The sequence below is a fragment of the Chlorocebus sabaeus genome, chromosome 13 (genome assembly GCF_047675955.1).
Source record: "Chlorocebus sabaeus isolate Y175 chromosome 13, mChlSab1.0.hap1, whole genome shotgun sequence".
Lineage (NCBI taxonomy): Eukaryota > Metazoa > Chordata > Mammalia > Primates > Cercopithecidae > Chlorocebus > Chlorocebus sabaeus.
Window position 1 is genome coordinate 99261787 of NC_132916.1, and position 19045 is coordinate 99280831.

Consider the following 19045-nt stretch of genomic DNA (forward strand, 5'->3'; position numbering starts at 1 on the left):
TGACAAACCATCTGCAAAAGCATTTTGGAACCTTTAAAATTTGCTATAAACATTGCTACCATCATTACTGTCCTTGGCGCTTGATGATAATGTAAAATATGCTGACTTCTGCCAAAGAAGTCAGAAAACGCCAGTTTTGAAGATCATAGGGTAATTGCGGCCTCTGAGAAACAGAAATAAAAGATGAAATTTGCATCATCTGTACATAGCAAAAAGGGCCAGTATTTATCTTTTTTTATCCAAGGCTTGAGATTCAAGTGAACATTTGGGTCAGTTTCACACCCAGCCTTGTGGGTTTCTGACTGCTCTGTTTCACGATGGCCTTAAGTGAAAATCAAGGCATTATTTGCCTTAAGGTGACTCCTGTTCCCCATCCACTGTGTATCCAGAGCTCAGTGCAGCTGTCAAAAATCCTGTTCCAGCTCCTTGTAAGCAGGGCTGTTTGTAAATATAAAGAGCAAAGGATGAATCAGGTAATTTCATCAGAGAAATATAAATAAGACTAATATATTTGCCTACCTGTCTTATTTCAAGTGGTAAAATGCTTTAGAATGCTTTTTTTTTTTCTTTTTCCAAATGCATCCAAGACTCTGTTCATAGATTCCTTGAGTTCACAAATAGGGACAAATTAGTTTCTGGAACAATTTGTTGGCATGTTTTTTACTGGAATTCAACCCGAGACTCATGTTTACAACTTCATACTCCCCTGACAGCTGAAAATATCGTGTGTGTGTGTGTGTGTGTGTGTGTGTTCGCAAATGCCGTATTAGGGAAGAGTACTGAGATGCTAGAAAAGGCAGACTGCTGAGATAGCTTCAAAATCTGTGTCACAGGCACCAAAAGCTTATTGACGGTCTTGGTTTCCTTTCCTCTGGCTAAGGTTTTCTGTAAGATATAAGAAAATAAAACTGCTGAGCTGAGTTTAAGAATATAGAGAGAGGATTTTTCAGAGGAGAGTATAAGTAAACTGGGCATTTAAATGTCCAGAGCACCACAAACTCTTTGAGATGAAACAGAACATAGGTGGCATTGCTATTTATCAGTTGTGCCTGAGTTGATATTTTGGCTCTCGTCATAATGATACAGGCATTTACCAACCACCAGAAGACAGGAAAGTAATGTATCCAAGGAATATTTTTTTGCACTAAAACACTCAACATTTATACTTCTAATGAGCAGTTTATTCTCAATAGTCCTCTGTGAGATAGGTATTAGTACTCCTATTTAAGCCATGATGAAATTGAGGTACAAAAAAAGGAACCTGTCAAAGATCTTAAATAAGGTTGGTAAGATTTAAACCAGAATCTTTTCTCAAAAACTATGGTTATTTCATTATGCTACATTGCCTAAAAATAAACATTTTAAATGTTAACATCAAATGAACCTGAAAAAACACATGAGCCTAGTTACTTATTTACTAAACAATGCTTTTTTAATTTTTGAAATTTTTAGTGCTTTTGCAAGAATAGTTTTCACTACATCCACCCCAAGTCTAAGAGCACCGAAAATTCATGTGTACAAAGTGAGTTATTGTGTTAAAATGTGTCACTACTCTTATCCTGTTGTGCCTAAATAACCGTCCCAAGGGATTGCCCAAAGATCTTGGCATATTCTCACTAAGACTCTCCTGTAGGATAACACTGCAACAGCAGGAAACCACAGGGAAAGCAAAGATGGAAAACTAGTCAGCTTCAGTCCAGACTTAAGAAAGGACAACGTCCAAAACCCACCTTTGTGGGGACCTTTTATATTTGTAAAGGTATAGATAACATTTGCCAAAATGGATAACTTCTTTGAGTTACTGACTCAATTGCTAAATGAAAAGAGGTATGTTCCATTAACATAATCACTGCCAAATACTAACGGCTGCCATCGCTTCTGCAGTTCCTGATTGTACCTTTAAAAGCTGCCAAGGAAAGCCAAGAGATAATGTTGCTCTCATATATCCAGTGAAAGGAATATTTGTGGGGAACTTTTGAAAACAAAAGAAAAATATGCTCATTTTAGAAAATTTAGAAAATGCTGTAAAGTATCAAGTATAAAATAATTCCTATATAAATAGGATCTATTTTGATCTATTTCCTTGTTATTATCTATGAACTTACTTTGGTGTACTTCCCTAAAATCTTTATTCTTTGAATACCTATTCTTTAATTAGAATTATTCTGAATATATTGTGATTTGATTTTAATTAATATTCCATTGTGGAGATTTTAATAGTTTATTAAATATTAAATGTCTGTGATATTACATACTGCTTATTAACATAACTCAATCATTCCCTTGTTAGTCATTGTTTTCAATGTTCACTATTGCAAATACAGTGATAATGAGCACATTTTATATAAATCTTTATTACATCCCTGATTATTTTCTTAAAATAGCTTCTGAGAGTCATAGAATTGAAATTAATGAGTCACAGAAGTATGTAATTTAAATGGTTTGATACATATTGATGAACTGTTTTCCTGAAAAGTTGTACCAAGTTGCATTTATGAATTTTCATTTCTAGTCACCCTCATCAAATTTGGAGACTTTTAAAGTTAAGTGTTTCTAAGAGTAACATAGACCTGGAATACATCAATTTTGACATTGAGTATTCATTAGCTTCATGAATGAGTCATCAAAGTGCATGCCACCACTTAACTGAAAGGCAAGTTCTGTCACTGTGCAATATTTTCTAGTACATTTCCTACCATAGTATAGGTATTTAATAAATATTTGTTAAATGCAATGAATGTCAAACTTGACCTTGGATGTACCAGTCAATGTGTGTTTTACAGAGGACTTTAACCTAAATATGTATCTCATTATATAATCACAATTACCCAGTGGGAGTTTTATAGATGAGAAAACTGAGGTTCACTGATGCTTCAGGAGTTGCTTACAGTCGTAATTAGTAAATAATGACATTGAACACTAAACTCCCAATTCCTTCAATGGGTTCTCTATGCCACAGCATAAGTTGATGGGGCAAAGGGATTAACATATGTTGTAAATGCTCACTGCTCCACACCAATAAAATGAAAGTCTCAACAATCATCAAACACACTATGATTTCTAGAAAGCACCTCTGGATAATAACTCACTTGCTTCACCAAATGTGACATCTACTTTCAAAGAAATCTAATTTATTTAACAGGCTTAGATTTAAATTTGTAAGCAGTACAAAGAAGTGTGGAACCTAGATATAGTTCTCAATTCTTCATGGAGATAGCAATGGTTATTGTCAGGTTAGTAAGATAATAAAAATAATGGTTACCATTTAGTGAAGCCCTATGACGTGCCAAATAATACTGACAACCACTCCATTATTATTATTATTTCACATAGAAAGGTGAGTTACCAATCCCATGTTATGCACCAGCAGTTCTGATACACTAGGGTGCACCAGTATCACCTAGAGAGCTTGTTGGAAGGTTCATTGCAGGACTCTACCCTGTGTATTGCTGATTTAGGAACTCTGGAATGGGGCCTGAGAATGTGCAAGACTCTTAAGTTCCCTAGTGATACTGCAGATCCAGACATTCCCCACCTTGAGACTCAGTGCTTTTTCCCCCCAATAAATGGTAGAGGTAGGAACTGAATCCAGATATTCCTGACTTTAAATTTCAGGCTATTTGCATTATCCCAAGAGGATTTTAATCTAAAGACTGAATTTAAATGGTCTGAGTCTTATTTCACACTTAATTTGGTCTTTAAGGCTTGTGCATAAACTTATAAAAGCAGATCTAAGAAATTTACTTGGAATTCTAAGAAACAGGGACTGAAACAGAATTAATCGAGGTTATGACAATTAAGTTAGTCATCAGCTGCTCACTTTACCTTTCCTATTTCACAGAACAAGGTTTTTAAAGCTAAAAGTGACCTTAGACCTCATTGCATTGAACTTTTATTTTATAGATGACCAATTTGGAGACTAGAAAGTAAAAGTTCCTAAGATGCTTCCATCTTTCCTACTGGTCAAATATCCATGTTTCAAGAAAGCTTAACCTGTTTCTTCTACCACACTACAGAGTCTACCACTTTCTTCTCTGTGTTGTGATTGCTTATCTTGTGATAAGTGCAACAGTAGAAGTCTTTCTCTGACTTACATTACCACCCATGTTTTACCTTATCGGTTTATAATTTTGTCTCCTCTTCTATGTTAGACCCATCTGTAAACAAGTATTACATTTATGAATCATTTGCATTCAGTTAGAAAGTGCTTGTTGAACTGAGTGGAATTTTATTTTATTCTTTGTTCTTTCTTCACCACTGTATTCATTTCACTGACTCAGTGGAGGAACTCAGTTTCCATACTGAGCTATAAGCAACCAACTTAGCTGTTTTCAGCTACCTCTTTAAAGGTTTTCTATTTTCTCACTGTGCTAATCATTTTGAATTCGAGGAACCTCTTTGCTTATTCCTGAAATGTAATTATTAGTAAATATCTTTGCTTTGCTTACTCCTGAAAGTAATCATCAGTAATTTTTTCCTCTGTTTCAGTATATTTAGCTATTCTAAAATCAGTATTATTTTTAGGATGATTGTTCTCCATAATATTTAAGGGATCAAAAGGTATTTTACATATGTTAAATATGTATGTGTGTGGTTATATATATACACACATTTTATGAAAATCTTCTGCACCATTTCTCTTTCAAATATGTCCAACTCCCATTTTTTAATTAAAATATCAGTCCATTTTATTACAGACAAAACATGAATTGTTTTGAGAAAGTACAGTGGCAGAGTAGACTACAGACACAACCTGAAATTCTTATAATAATGGTCTTTTATTTCTTAGTCTAATTCAAAAGAAATGTGACTTTTAAATCACACAGACTAGACAAAGAGAATTCGCCCAACTACTGCAGTGAAGTCAGCAGAAAAGGAAACCCTGCAGATGCTTTTCTTTGAATTAATGCAAAAGCTGACATTAAAGACCAGCAAGAGTGTAGGAGTGGTTGAATCACAGGCCTCTGACATTGCTGACATCTTCTTTGTAATATAGGGTCATACAATAGTCTAAAACCCCTTTCTCAAAAAATGTGTAAACCAGAGGAGCCTTCATGACCCACATACTCAACACTGTCCTAGTGTGGATATTGAAACATACAATGCCATCCCTGAGAGAAGGGGTGCAATTCAATAATAATAACAACATAATAATAATAACAGCTATGCTTTAATGGGTGCTTCTTGCATGATAAGCAGTCTGCAAATATTTTCTAAATCTAGCCTTGGGAAAAATCCTAAAAAACAGACATACGTACATCAAAGTTACAGACTCAGAAAGAAGCTGAGAGGGGAGCTTATATATGTGAGGTCACAGAACTACAGTATGACTCTTTGATTCTAAACCATACTATTTATTTGTTAACTACTCCTTTAGAAGTACAAATAAACATCTGCATTCCAATGGGAAGCAGTACATGTTTTTAAGAATGATATTTTAAAGAAATTACTCTGCCAGAGATCAATGAAGAGTTGTTCTATTTTCCATCCAGTAGAAAACTCAAAGCATTTCTGGGCATATCATACACTCAAAAAGTAATCTAACCAATGGAAATTTTCTGTAGTATATACTACATGACAAAGATGCCATTCTGAAACACCGCCCCCACCCCCTTGGAAAAAACTGAGAAGCAGACATATTAGCAGTGAGAATGTCTCTCTCCTCCCTTGCTATCCTATCTTTCCAATGCAAAAGATGTCTGAATGAAACTTGCAACAAAATCTCAATTTCAAATACAGTTTTGATTCTTCTCAATTAAATATTGATGTCACAGACAACAGCTCTTTGGTGACCAAAGTCTATCTCCAAAATTATTTTTTTCAACACCAAACTGTGCCATGAAAATCTTACTTGATTTAGAAATATTAGACCTCTTCTGGATTCTTCAAGTTCAGAATGAAAACAGCCAAGTTGGTTGCTTATAGCTCAGTCTGGAAACTAAATTATACAGTGAAAAAATGTCTGAGTGCATGGTTGCGTTCAGTTACAATGAGGCAGAAAATAATATGCAACATTGTTATTAATTAGTGTGATGAGGATAGTAGCATGCACCATAAATGTTTAGAGCTGTAAGAAACCATGACAAGAGCAATGAATTATCCCAAACCCCTCTTTCAAGGCTCCCAGGAAGGAGAAAAAAATGAAAGACTTGTCTGACTTTGGAGCTACAGGGAATGGGTTCAAGTTCTGGTTTTGCCATTTAGAAGCTGCTTGACCTTGAAATACCTAACTGACTTGAGCCTCTGTTGTTTCATCTATAAGGTAGAAATAATAATTTCTTCATTACAGGGTTGTTTGAAGGATTAGAGATATGTTATTTAGAATGCCCAGTCTATTATAAATGCTCAAAAGACCAAGACATTTTGATTCAGAGAGTTTATGGCTTATACAATATTACACAATGGTGCATAGTGGCAGAGCAGAAACCAGAGCCCAAGGCAAGTGCTTTTAATAAAACTGTCTATGAAATAGATGTAGGCTCTGCCTTCCCTCATTTGTGATGGTTAGAATTAGTTTGTTTCATTTAATACTTGTTATTTTAGTCAGTTCTCATGCTGCTGATAAAGACATACCTGAGACTGGGTAATTTATAAAGGAAAGAGGTTTAATAAACTCACAGTTCCACATGGCTGAGGTCTCACAATCACAGTGGAAGGTGAAGGAAGAGCAAAGGCACATCTTACATGGAGGCAATTAAGAAAACTTGGGCAGGGGAACTCCCATTTATAAAACCATCAGATCTCATGAAACTTATTTACTACCACGAGAACAGTATGGGGGGACCTGCTCCCATGATTCAATTATCTCCACCTGGCCCGGCCCTTGACACGTGGGGATTGTTACAATTCAAGGTGAGATTTGGGTGGGGACACAGTCAAACCATATCACTTGTTATTTGTAGCTTTTTGTTGATGTTTTCATTTGTTTGTTGTTTAGCTATTTCTAGGCTAAAAGACAAATGAAAGTAAAAGAGAGTGATAACTGTCCATTGCAGTTACTGCACACACTTGTCTGAAATGAGAGCCCTGGCTACTCCAAAGAGAGAAATACACAGGGTCAGAACTAATGGATGGACAGCTCTGGGACACAGTGAATGCCCTGTATGCCTGAAAGATGTGAGAATCCCATAGCAATGCACTTGGGCATGCATTCTGTGCAAAGTGCCTCTTCCTCTGAGTCAATAAAGAAATGACAGTGTTGAGTCAACCTCTTGTTAACTTAATATGCCAACAACCATCTTACAACTGAAAACAGGATTAAGAACTCTGAGAGAAACTTCAGCCAGGAGCCTAAAGTACCATTGCTTTGCTGAAGACTAGGCTAATCAGGAGCCTGGTAGCCCACAGGCACACAAAACCAAACCCCAGCATGCCTGAGTCAAGGTAATTACATCTGTGGATGTCCATCCTATCTGACAATCAAGATTTGGGCAACCCTTCCAAAACTGTGCTTCTGCTTTAGTTGTAATTTTTAATTATTACTTAATATTGACTAGGTAAAAAGAATATTTAGAAAATGCATGTGAATTATGAAGAAAATTTATGCAAATGTATACTCACTACCTAATTCAAGCAAAAGGATGCTCCCTCTCCTTTTTTGGAGGGCCCTCTCAACTCCCTTCAATTCCTTCCTGCTCAGAGTGAAGCACAATCTTCTGAATGCATCATTCTTTTGCTCTTCTTCAAAGTTTTGCCACATATGCTTTATATACCTAAGATAGTATTGTTTAGTTTTACATGGTTTTTGAATGTTATATAGTGTCACACAAAATTTTTATGTAAATGTTTTCCTCACATATGTTCCTGAGAGTCATTTTTGTTACTTAATAGCTAAAATTCTCTATTATGCACAATTCTCTAATGTTCTAGAATGTGAATGTACCATGATTTATTTATTCATTTTACTATTGAGCTTCTGAATGGCTTCAGCTATCTATTTTGAACATTCTTGGCCATGTCTCCAGAAGCACATGCAAGAGTCACTCAAGTCTCTTCCATAGTCTCTCACATGAGGTTTGCCCTTCAGAATCCACATCACTCCAAATGCTCATCAACACTTAAAATTACAAGCCGCTATAAAATGGGTCTTCTTGATTTAATTTGCATTTCCATAATCGCTAATGAGATTGAGCACATTTTTATGTTTCTTTGTCATTCATTTTTCTTATCCATTTTCTTTTGAGTTTTCTTTTTGTTATTAAATTCATGGAGTTGAATTATAATTCTTTATTGGTTTTGTGTATTGCAAATATTTCCTTCCCCATTGTGGTTTGTGCTTGTTTTAAAACTAGTGTTGTTAAACAGACATTTTTAATTTTAATGTAGTGAAATTCATCTATTATTCCCTTTGAGATTTGTACTTTTTGTGTCCTGTTTAAGAAACTCTTCTCTACCCTGGAGTTATAAATATATTCTCCCATGTTATCTTGTAAAATTTTATAGTTTTGCCTTTCACATAGCTGTTTAAATTTTCATATGGTTTCTAATTGCTTCCACACAATTTTTTAAAGCCCTTATTTCTCCACTTAGCTGCTGTACTAGCTTCAAGCAAAATTATATTTCCACATAAGTGTGCTTCTTTTGGGGGACCATTGCAATCAATTCCAGCAGTCATCTTCTCTCTCTCTGCACCAGGACCACACACTGTCTAATTTTCTGAGTTTTGTCTTATCTGAGACAAATGCCTCAACCTTTATACTTCTTCAGGGGTATTTTGGCCCTTTGAGGACTTTTTCACATACATACATACATATATATTATGGAAATATATATAAATAATCTTTCAAATGTATTAGTATGAGGTTATTCATATTCTATTGCTTTTAAAATCTCTAACTTCTGTAATATATACATATATGAACATATATGTATATAACGTATGTATGTACATATATGTTACCATATATATGTGTATTATGGAAATGCAAAAATATATATGTATGCCATATATATATATGAATCAGCTCATCAAATTTCACCAGAGCACCTGTTGATTTTTTTTGTTGGCACTACATTAACTTTATAGATCAATTTACAATGATGCTATAGATTCACCTATAGCTCAATTAGCCTTTCAATATTGAGTCTTTGTATGAGGTCTAGTAGTAGAGTTTTACTATTTTTTCCATGGGGTTCTTGCTTATACTTTGTTATATTTATTCCAAAGTATTTTACATTCTAATGCTCTTTTAAGTGGCATCATTTAAAATTACTTTTGAATGAAATTTTCTACCCACAGTATGTAAAAATATAAATTGATTTTTTAGAACTACCATATGATTCAGCAATCCCACTTCTGGGTATATAGCCAAAGGAAATAAAATCAGTATGTCAAAGAGACATCTGCACTCCCATGTTCACTGCAGCATCATTTACAATGGCCAAGATATGTAATCAACTTTAATGTCCATCAAGAGATAAATGAGGAAAATATTATATACACAATGCAAGACTATTCAGCCTTAAATAAGAAGGAAATCCTATCATTTGTGAAAATATGGATGAATCTGAAGGAAACTATGTTAAACCATCTCATTTATATGTAAAATATATTAAATTTTTAAAAGCTGAACTCATAGAAGCAGAGAGTAGAACGGTGGTTACCAGAGGTTGAAGGTTAGGAAGAATAGGGAAATGACAGTCAAAGGATACAAACCCTCAGACAGGAATAAGTTCAAGAGATCTACTGTACAACACGGTGACTACAGTTGGTAACAACGTATTGTGTTCTTGAAAATTGCTAAGAGGGTAGATTTTAAGTGCTCTCACCAAAAGAAAAGTATGGGAGGCAATGGATATGTTAATTAGCATCATTTAGCCATTCTACAATATAGACATATTTAAAAACATGTTATACATGATAAATATATACAATTTTGTCAGTAAATGTATTAGTCTGATTTTACACTGCTGGTAAAGACATAGCTGAGACTGAGAAGAAAAAGAGGTTTAATGGACTTACAGCTCCACATGACTGGGGAGGCCTCACAATCATGGCAGAAGGCAAGGAGGAGCAAGTCACATCTTACATGGATGGCAGCAGGCAAAGAAAGAGGTTGTGCAGGGAAACTCCTGTTTTTTAAAACCATCAGACCTCATGAGACTTATTCACCATCACGAGAGCACCATAAGACAGACCCACCCCCATGATTCAATTACCTCCCACCAGGTCCCTCCCACAACATGTGGGAATTCAAGATGAGATTTGGGTGGGAACACAGCCAAAACATATCAGTAAATAAATACACAACTGATTTTTATATCTAGATAAACTCTTATAATCTTAATAATTTGTGGATAGATTTTTTGTGTTATTTTTCCATGATCATGCCATCTCTGATTAATTTTGTTTCTTTCTCAATATTAATCCCTTTATTACTTCTGCCTTACCAAATTGACTTGGACTTCCAGTATAATATTAAATGTAAGTGGTGATAGCTGACAGTTTTGTTTTATTCCTAATCATAAAAAGAAGACTTTCAATGTTTTAACAAGAAGTATGATGTTTACCATAGTTTTTCTATAGGTATATTTCCTTGAATTCCAGAAGTACATTTTATTGCTAGTGTCCTAACAGTTTTTATCATAAATGTATATTGACTTACGATAACTTCTTTTCCTGCCTCCATTGATATCACAAGATTCTTATGCTCCCTTAATCGGCTAATATGGTGAATTAAATTATAATTTCAAACTAACTCTGCAGTGCTGGAACACCCTCCAATTAATCATGTATTATCTTTTTATGATTGCCATAATCAGTTTGGTAATATATTATTTTAGGATTTTTGTAATTATGTTCATAAATGAGATTGGGCTGTAATTTTTCTTCCTTGCACAGTCATAGACTAGGTTTCATATATAAAAGGCGTTGAACACATTCCTTGTCTATATGATACAAGATTCACAATATTGAAATCATTTGTTTTCTCGGTGCTAGCAGAACACATAGATAAGAACTCTCTGGTTCTGATATTTTCATTGAGGGAATATTTTTGAACTGTTCTTTTAATTTGTTGTAGCTATGTGGCAATTAAGGGTTGTTGGGGTTTTTTAGTCATTTTTGTTATGTACATTTTTTTCCCCAGAAGTTTGTCCTCTCATCAAAACTTTCAAATGTATTAGTATGAAGTTATTCACATATTATTCTATTGTTTTTAAAATCTCTAACTTCTGTAATTGTCTCTTTTATTCATATTGTTTACTTGTGTTTTCACTCTTTTCATGATCAATCGTGACAGAGGTTTTTCAATTTTATTAGGTCATTCCAAGTGACTCTTTTGGCTCTGTCAATCTACTCTATTATATGTTTGCCCTCTATTATATTCTTTATATCATTTCCTTTTTTCCAGTACTTCTTCGTGTTTACATCATTCTTTTTCATCTTAAGCAAGCAGCCTAGGTCATTAGCTGGAAGGCTTTTATTTCACAATACAAATAATTAAGTATCATTTTACCTAAATTCCCCAAGTTAAATGCAACATAGTTTACTATTTCTCAGTTCAAGATATTTTCTTATAATTGTTTAACTTGTGAATTACTTAGGAATATGTTTCTAAATTTATGAAAATATGTGATTTTTTTTTAGTTGTATCTGTGGGGAATTCAGGGTACCTGTCAGCCGTTGGTAGTGGATCTTCACCTTACATCACTCTCTCCCCAACTGGGACCATATATTCCTTATGATTGCACTTCACTCAATTTCCAACTATAGTCCAGTGACCTCATTGCTGCGGAAATGAAGCATTGCTTTGAACACTACATTCCTTAACTGGGCCAGCCCACTTTCAGAGAGTCACATGTCCTCTCTCTCAGCAATTTCACCTCTTCCCACAGCTCAACACTGCCAACAATGTGCTCCAACCATCCTTCAAACTAACCACCAGAAAACACTGAACCACCAGAAAACACGGGATCACTCAACACCAAAAATGTTGATCCTTTCTACTGTTTAGCAAACATCATTGTCTTGCCTCACTTACCAGATCATTCCCCTTGGGAAAAAAAGACCACCTAGGATGTCATCCAGGTTCTGCAAGGATAACTAAACATGTATCACAGGAAACAGCTGTGTGGGCTGTCCTATTTTTCTGGCTCCCAATTGTTTCTCTTTTATTCTCATTTTCCATGCCTACCCTAGTGCTTTATTTGGATCCCAAACTATCTTGAGTGCCAAGCCCACACAGGCTGGGACAAGCTTTACTTTTATCATTAACTGGAAACAAAGAAAATCTACACTGAAGGAAAACCTTTCAAATTCAACTTTCTTATTCGAATATACCTATATTTTAAAATTAACATAAAATTGTATATTTTTACCTTGTAAAACACGATGTTTTGAAGTACATTTACCTTTTGGAATGGTTAAATCTAGCTAACTAATAAATGCATTACTTCACAGGATTATCATTTTTGTGGTGAGAACACTTAATAGACACTCAGCATTTTTCAAGAATATGTCATTATTAACTATAGTCAGCTTGTTGTACAATAGACCTCTTGAATTTATTCCTCCTATCTAACTGTAATTATGTATCCTTTGACCAACCTCTCCCCAATTTATCATCCCCCATCAAGTTAAACTTCTGTCAAGCAACTGGAGGAACATGAGGTTTTATAATAAAATTTGTCAGAATGAGTTGTGGAAGTTGCTGAATTGAGGGCAAAGGGTTGAGTATTCCTGATTTGAAATGCTTGGGACCAGAAATATATTGGACTTTAGATTTTTCTAGATTTTGGAACAGTTCCATATACATAATGAAATTTCTTGAGGATGGAACCATTCTAAACATGAAATTTATGTTTCATACGTACCTTATATGCATAGACTGAAGTTAGCCTTATACAGTATTTTTAATAATTTTGTACACCAAAGTTTTGACTGCAGTTTGACTGTAATCCATCACATGAGCTCAGGTGTGGAATTTTCCACTTGTGGTGTCATATTCATGCTCAAAAAGTTTCAGATTTTGGAATATTTCTGATTTTGAATTCTCTAATTAGGAATGCTCAACCTGTATTATGAGTGGTAAATGACTAGTTCAGTGCTCACAGGGCTGTGTAAGGATGCTCTGCTCTTTTAAAAAATAAAAATTCTACATATTTAAAGTGTACAACATACTATTTTAATATAGTGAAATAATTACTAAGTCGAGAGTTAACATATGCAGCATCCCACATAATTTTTTGATTTTTGCTTTTTCTGTTTGCTTGTTTTGTGGTGAAGGTACCTGAAATCTACTCTGTTAGCAAATTTCCAATCTACAATAAAACATTATTAACTATAATCATCATTCTATACATTAGATCTCTAGGCTCATTCTTCCTATGTGGTTGCAAATTTGTACCTTTGATCATCTTTCTGTTTCTCTTAACCTTTAGCCCTTGTAACCACCATTCTACTCTCTACTTCTACGTTATTTTTTTTCTATTTCATATATAAATGAGATCATGCAGTATTTGTCTTGCTGCCTCTGGCTTATTTCACTTAGCATTATGTTTTCCAAGTTTATCCATGTTGTCACAAATGATTGGATTTCCTTTCTAAGGCTGGATAACACTCCATTGTGTTTATACACATTGTCTTTATCTGCCCATGCAAAAATGAACACTTAAGTTGATTCCAATATCTTAGCTATTGTGAATAATGCTGTAATGAACACGAGAGTGCAAAGACTTTTTGCAGTACTGATTTCATTTCTTTTGGGTATAAACCCTGAAGAGAGATTGCTGGGTCATATACTAGTTCTACTGTAATACTTTTGAGGAGACTTCATACTGCTTTCCATAATGGCTGTACCAATGTATATACTCACCAACAGCATAAAAGGGTTGTCTTTTCTTCACACCCTGCCAACACTCTTTTCATCTTTTTGATCTTTTAGATAATGGCCATTTTAGCAGGTGTGAAGCAGTATTTCATTGTGCTTTTAATTTGCATTTCCCTGATGATTAGTAATGTTGAGAATTTTTTCATATACCTTCTGGCCATTTGTATGTCTTCTTTTGAGAAATATCTATTCAGATTTTTTGCCCATTTTTTGATCAGGTTGTTTTCTTGCTATTGGGTTGAGAACCTCATATACTGTGGATATTAACCCCTTATCAGATGTATGGTTTACAAATATTTTCTTCCATTCCGTAGGTTGTCTTTTCACTCTGTGAATTGATTCCTTTGCTTTACAGAAACTTTTAAATATAATGTAACTTCATTTGTCTATTTTTTGTTGTTGCCTGTGCTCTGGGGATCATATTCAAAAAATCATCAGACCAATGTCATAGAGCTTGTTCTCCATGTTTTCTTCTAGTGTTTTTATAATTTCAGTTCTTACATTTAAGTCTTTAATCTATTTTATTTTTGTATATGATATAATTGTCCAATTTCATTCTATTGTATGTGCAAATCCAGTTTTCCCGACATCATTTATTGAAATGACTATCCTTTCCCCATTGTGTTCTTTTGGTGACCTTGTCAAAAATTAGTTGACTGAATATGCATGGGTTTATTTTCTGTGCTCTCTATTCTGCTTCATTGTCCCATGTGTCTTTATGCCAACACCATACTATTTTGACTACAATAGCTTGTAAGGTAATGATGCTTTTAACTTTGTTCTTCTTTCTCAAGTTGCTTTGTGTATTTGGGGCCTACTGCGATTCCATACAAATTCTATGATTTTTATTTCGTTGAAAAATGCCATTAAATTTTTGAGCAGAATTGCATTGAATATGTAGGTCACTTTGGGTAGTATGGACATTCTAACAATATTAATTTTCTAATCCATGAATGGAAGTATTTTTCTATTTATTTGTATCTTCTTCAGTTTTTTTTAATCTATGTTTTATAGTTTTCAATGTACAGGGCTTTTATCTCCTGGGTTAAATCTATCCCTAAGTACTTTATTCTTTTTGACATGGTCTAAGTGGGATTTTTAAAAATTTCCTTTTCCAGTAGATTGTCATTGATGTAAGGAAACACAACTGATTTGTCTATGTTGATTTTATATCCTGCAACTTTACTGAATTAGGTATTAGTTCTAACAGTTTTTTATGAAGTTTTCAGAGGGAATTCTTCGAGTTATCTTTTTTATTCAATTATATACATATTATAAGTTGAATATATAGCAGTTAAAGAATCAAACAGCTATGAAATTCATCCTTTGAAATGTGTTATGTGGCCCACTTGCTTGCTCAGAAAGAATATGTCTTCTACAGTTTGAAGCTTATAAATTATGTTGTTAAAACACCATTATCATCCATATGCTTGTCTACAAATTTTATCAGTCATTAAAATGTGTGTGTTTAAATCTCCGACAGTGCTACTGTTTTGTTAATTTTATTTGTATTTGGCTAGTTCTGGCTTTATATAGTTTCCAAGCCATATATTAAGTGCTTAGAAGTCTAGATTATTATAACTTCTTGGTTAATTGAGATTTTATCATTATAAAATTGATTTTTATACTCAGTAATATTTCTTAAAGTCTGTTTTGACTAATAATACTATAGCTATTTCAGCTTTAGTTTGGTATTTTTCCTATACATGACTTCATATTCTTTGATTTTTAAACTATTCTATATCCTAACATTCCAGATAGGTCCTTTGTAAGTTCTGTGGAACAGGATTTAGGTTTATTGGTCTGATAATCTTTCGCTTTTAAGAGGAGCACTTAAACCACTTAATTTTATCATTACTACTAATGTGCTATATTACTAACTTTGGTACTTATTTTTAAATCATTTTTCTTCCATATTTTTGGTTGCTCTTTTTTCTATCTGCATTGATGGGGGGATGGAGGGGGAACTTAGAAAAAAATGGCGGATAGGAGGCAAAACTAACTTGCAGGTCCCATTCGGATGGACAGAGGAGCATATGGAGACTCACACTGTAAACTTTTGCTCCAAGAACTACTGCAGGAACATACCAGAAAAGCCAAGAGAATAGACAGACCCTTTGAAGGAGGTAGAATGGCACCTCAAGCTCCATAAGACAGCCAAGGAACTATGTCAGCTTGTTCTCAGTTGGGAGGAGTGTAACCGGGGCAAGTTCTCAGCCCTGATCACCAACTCTCTGGAATTAAACTCCCTGCTGTTGCCGGAGCTCGGTGGGAGTGAGGCCTGCTGCATGGGAGCTGGGTGAGGCCTGCGGCTCCTGGCTTTCCATCATGTCCCTGGCAACCTGTGTGATGCAGCAGAGGCAGCCATTATACCCCTGAGAACATAACTCTGTTGGTGTGGAAACCACACTCTCATCCCCCACAGCAGCTGCAGCAAGCCCCGCCCGTGGAGAGTCTGAGCTTAGACATACCCAACCCTGCCTTCACCTGATGGTCTTTCTCTACCTGCCCTGGCAGCCGAAGACAAATGTCAAAAACTCCTGGGAGTTCTATGGCCCTGCCTATAGAACTCCTCCTGAGAAAACAGAGTACTTATCCGAAGAGGACCCTGGGGCAAGCTTGTATCCTCCCTTTATTACTGCAGCAGATGCACTCTTGAACTCGCCACCTCCTGGCTGGAGGCCAACCAACAAAAATGCAGCACACTTAACAAAAATGCTACCAAGGACCCTCATAAAGCCTGCTTCGCTCCCCTTCTACCTCCACTGGAGCAGGTGTTGCTATCCACTGCTGAGAGACCTGAAGATGGATATCATCACAGGACTCTGCACACACTCCCCGGTACCAGCCCAGAACCTAGTAGCTCCACTGGGTAGCTAGATTCAGAAGAAAAACAATCACCACAGTTCGGGTTTCAGGAAGATTCCTAGGGGAAGAGGGACAGCACCACATCAAAAAAGCACCCCGAGGAACAACAACAACAAAAAACCCTGAACAGCAGCTCTTGAGTCTCAGATATTCCCTCTGACATAGTCTACCCAAATGAGAAGGAACCAGAAAAACAAAACTGGTAATATGACAAAACAAGGTTCTTTAACATCCCCAAAAGATCACACTACCTCACCAGCAATGGATCCAAACCAAGACAAAAATCTCTGAGTTGTCAGAAAAAGAATTTGGAGGGTGGATTATTAAGCAAATCAAGCAGGCACCAGAGAAAGGTGAAGTTCAACTTAGAAAAAAACAGGATATGAATGGAAAAATCTCCAGTGAAATACATGGAATAAATTAAAAAACAAGCACAACTTCTGGAAATCAGGGACACACTTAGAGAAATGCAAAATAAACTGAAAAGTGTCAGCAATAGAATGGAACAAGTAGAAGAAAGAATTTCAGAGCTCGAAGACAAGACTTTCAAATTAACCCAATCTGACAAAAACAAAAAAGAATTTTTAAAAAATGAACAAAGCCTCCAAGAATTTGGGGATTACATTAAGCAACCAAACCTAAGAATAACTGGTGTTCCTAAGAAAGAAGAGAAATCTAAAAGTTTGGAAAATGTATTTGAGGAAATAATGAAGGAAAACTTATCTGGTCTTGGAGATCTAGACATCCGAATACAAGAAGCTCAAATAACACCTGGGAAATTTCTTGCAAAAAGATCATCTCCTAGGCACATAGTCATCAGGTTATCTAAAGCCAAGACAAAGGAAAGAATCTTAAGAACTACAAGGCAAAAGCATCAGGTAACCTATAAAGGAAAACCTATCAGATTAACAGACTTCTTAGCAGAAACCCTACAAGCTAGAAAGAATTTGGGTCCTATCTTTAGCCTCCTTAAATAAAACAATTATCAGCCAAGAATTTTCTATCCAGCAAAACTAAGTTTCAAAAATGAAGGAAAGAGACAGTCTTTTCCAGACAAACAAATGCTGAAAGAATTCACCACCGTGAAACCAGCACTATAAGAACTGCTAAAAGGAGATCTAAACCTTGAAACAAATCCTCAAAATACACCAAAATAGGACCCCCTTAAAGTATAAGTGTCACAGGACCTATAAAACAATAACACAGTTTAAAAAAAGGTATTCAGGCAACAAATAGCATGATGAAAAATCAGTGACTCACATCTTAATACTAACATTAAATGTAAATGGCCAAAATGCTCCACTTAAAAGATATAGAATGACAGAAAATAAAAACTTACCAACCAAATATCCGCCCTCTTCAAGAGACTCACCCGACACATAGGACTCACATAAATTTAATGTAAAAGGGTAGAAAAAGATATTGCATGCCAATAGACACCAAAAACGAATAGGAGTAGCTATTCTCATATCAGATAAAACAAACTTTAAAGCAATGCAGTTAAAAAAGACAAAGAGGGACATTATATAATGGTAAAGGGCCTTGTCCAACAGGAAAATGTCACAATTCTAAATATATTATGTTCCTACCACTGGAGCACCCAAACTTATAAAACAATTACTAATAGACCTAAGAAATGAGATAGAAAGCAACACAGTAATAGTAGGGGACTTTAATATTTCACTGACAGCACTAGACAGGTCATCAAGAAAGAAAGTCAACAAAAAAAACAAGGGACTAAAACTATACCCTAGAACAAATGGATTTAACAGATATTTACAGAAGATTCTACCCAACAACTACAGAATACATATTCTATTCATCAGTGCATGGAACTTTCTCCAAGATAGACAATATGATAGGCCACAAAACAAGTCTCCGCAAATTTAAGAAAATTGAAATTATATGAAGTACTCTCTCAGACCACAGTGAACTAAAATTCAAAGTCAACTCCAAAAGAAACCCTCAAAACCATGCAAATACATGGAAATTAAATAAGTTGCTTCTGAATGATCATTGTGTCAACAATGAGATTAAGATGGAAATTTAAAAATTCTTTGAACTGAACAATAACAATGACACAACCTATCAAAATCTTTGGGATACAGCAAAACCTGTGCTAAGAGGAAAGTTCATAGCATTAAATGTCTATATCAGTCTGAAAGAGCACAAATAAATGAACTCAAGGAACTAGAGAAACAAGAACAAACCAAAACCCAGTAGAAGAAAAGAAATAACCAAGATCAGAGCAGAACTGAATAAAATGGAAACAAAAAGACAAATGAAACAAAAAGTTGTTTCTTTGAAAAGATAAATAAAATGATAGACCATTAGCAAGACTGACCAAG

At 35.0% G+C, this 19045-nt stretch overlaps 1 pseudogene; it reads left to right on the top strand.

The window, feature by feature from the left end:
- The first annotated feature begins 317 nt into the window (after positions 1-317).
- Positions 318-19045, top strand: part of LOC103240214 (probable E3 ubiquitin-protein ligase HECTD2 pseudogene) — a 53018-nt pseudogene continuing 34290 nt past the window's right edge.